Below are 2,500 nucleotides of genomic sequence, written 5' to 3'. Positions count from 1 at the left end.
ATGAGATGATTGGATGATATCACTGACTCAATGGACATGAATCTGAGTAAACTCCAGGAGATAGTGAAGCGTGCTGCAGTCCATGGGCTCGCAAAGAGTTGGACATGACTTAGCGACCAAACAACACAACAACATCAATTGCTGGCCAGTTTATTGTCTGCTGCCAGTACAATGTGAGCTCCGTGAAGTAAGTAAGTAAGTAAGTGTTAGTTGCTCAGTTGTGCCTGACTCTTTGCGACCCCATGGACTGCAGCCCACCAGGCTCTTCTGTCCATGAGATTTTCCAGGCAAGGATACTGGAGTGGGGTGCCATTTCCTTCTCCAGGGGATCTTCCCAACCCAGGGATTGAACCTGGGTCTCCTGCACCGCAGGCAGATTCTTTACCGACTGAGCTACAAGGGAAGCCCTAAGCTCCCTGAAGGCAGGGCCATTTTTTCTCTCGACTTAAGAACAAATCTCAGTCTAGTATGCATTCATTCTTGCAGAAGCATGTTGATGCTTTTGGCCATGGTGGGGTCAGTTGAGCAAGAGATTTGAATCTTCTTCTGGGCTTCTGTTTAGGAAGATACTATCCTCTAGGAAATACAGTTAATCTTTCCTCAACTCCCTCGGCATCTATCATAGAGCCTGACACACAGCTAGGCCTTACTGTGTTTGGGTCAGTACAGAATGAAACCTGCCTCTCTTTTCTGAAATGGACTAGCAGATTAACACACAGCTGGTCCTTGTCCACAGAGAGCCGGCATCTCAGGACTCACCACTCATCCCAGCAGCTCAACCTTACCAAACCTGGTAAGGCGTTCCTCTTCCCCTTACCTGCTGGCTTGCACTCAATCTCCTGAGCCTGCTGAAACACAGTAAGGACTTTCCAACTTCTGTACTACTTGTTGAAGGGCATACTTATGAGAACTTGTTAAAAATGAAAATAATTGATGATAACACTCATAATGAATTAAAACATGATATAATATGTACCAGCCATTATTCCAATGAAGAGTTTTGCACATTAGCTTTTGTGTACTAACTCACTTGATCCTAACAATAACACTGTGAGTAGATTATAATTATCCCATCCATTTTATAGCTAAGGAAATGGAGACCCTGAGGGGCTGAGGAACTTGTCAGTGACAGGGCTGGGTCAGCCTGGCTCGAGGGAACCTGTGCTTACCAATTCAGCTGTTGCTGTTATTCAGTCACTAAGTCACGTCCCATTCTTTGCAACTCTATGGACTGTAGCCTGCCAGGCTCCTCTGTCCATGGGGTTCTCCAGGCAGGAATACTGGACCCTGTGCTTAGCAACTCACCTATAGGTATCACAATTCCTAAGGACAGATCTTTTGGGACTATGATTAGCCCTCACTAAGCCAGATGGCATATTTTTCCTCTAATTAATTGTTCAATGTTTTTTACATAAGTAATGCATGACATAAATTCTTCTGTAAAGCAGTCAGCACTATCAAATAAAGTAGGACTTCCCCTTTGACCTCCTTTGAGCTCCTGAACGGCTTCTCCCTTCTCCACCAGTGGCCACTGCACTCAGTTCTGTGTCTGTCCTCCCTAACCATTCCCCATGCACTTGCATGCACCTGTGTGGCAATAGAAAACGCAAACTATTCCTGTGGGTTTATGTTTTCTTTTTCAGTATTACGTAGAGAGCAACATGTGTAAATAACTAAATCGTTCAACTGTCTATATTAAGCCCTTTCTCTGAAAACACACATTTAGGTGGTCTTTTGCCTGCTGCAAAGCTGATGCTCAGCTGGGACACAGCAGTAGGGCTACACCTGGAGCTGACATTCTGAAACATTTCTGGATTGTTTGGTAAAATAGTCCCTGCTGCCCTTTTCAGATCAGGACCAAAGGTACATGCATGGATCCACAAAAATGTTTTAATTTTAGTTTCTTTGAAAATCAGAAGAAAAAAATGAACAAGAATGACTTAAAAATGAATCTAACTAAGTTTATATTTCTCTTTATACCAAGAGAGTCTTAACGTATAATTTTGATGTTTTATGTAAGATAGGGCCCTTGGAAGGCAAAAATACCTTGAACAAACACCCAGGACCCTGCCTGGGTTCCTTCCTAGGATGCAGCAAGTCCAGGGTCAATGCCTGGCAAAGCAGGGGTCTCCTGGGACCCATCCTTATGTGTGGACTGGTGTTGGTTAGGGTTGGTCAAGGCCATTCTCTATCTATGGGTGAATGTTTGCAAATATGACTCATATCCATATTATTCTGAAATGAACAATGTGCTGCCTAACACAGGATATTGCTGATACAAGCAGTGGAAAATGAGATAAATGAGCTTAAGCAAAACCAAGCATTTGGGGTGGAGCGGATCTAAAGCAGAAGGATGGTCAGGTCACATGGAGGTCTGAAAAAGCATCAGAAAACTTGCCTGAGACCCAAGTGGCCAGCCTTCTCTTTTCCAAGCCATGGCCTCTCTTCTGCTTCCTTCAGCTGATCTGCTTCCATCCTCTCTCTCTGTGAATCACCTTTC

At 44.2% G+C, this 2,500-nt stretch overlaps 1 non-coding gene across 1 annotated transcript; it reads right to left on the bottom strand.

Annotated features, from left to right (window-relative positions):
• Positions 1-331: 331 nt before the first annotated feature.
• Positions 332-403, bottom strand: TRNAR-GCG (transfer RNA arginine (anticodon GCG)). Its single transcript has one exon. It is a non-coding gene; the product is annotated as a tRNA-Arg (tRNA).
• Between the last annotated feature and the right edge of the window lie 2,097 nt (positions 404-2,500).

This window comes from Budorcas taxicolor, chromosome 8 (genome assembly GCF_023091745.1).
Source record: "Budorcas taxicolor isolate Tak-1 chromosome 8, Takin1.1, whole genome shotgun sequence".
NCBI classification, from domain to species: domain Eukaryota; kingdom Metazoa; phylum Chordata; class Mammalia; order Artiodactyla; family Bovidae; genus Budorcas; species Budorcas taxicolor.
The sequence above is the reverse complement of the archived record's forward strand: the minus strand, read 5'-3'. Positions and strand labels throughout refer to the sequence as shown.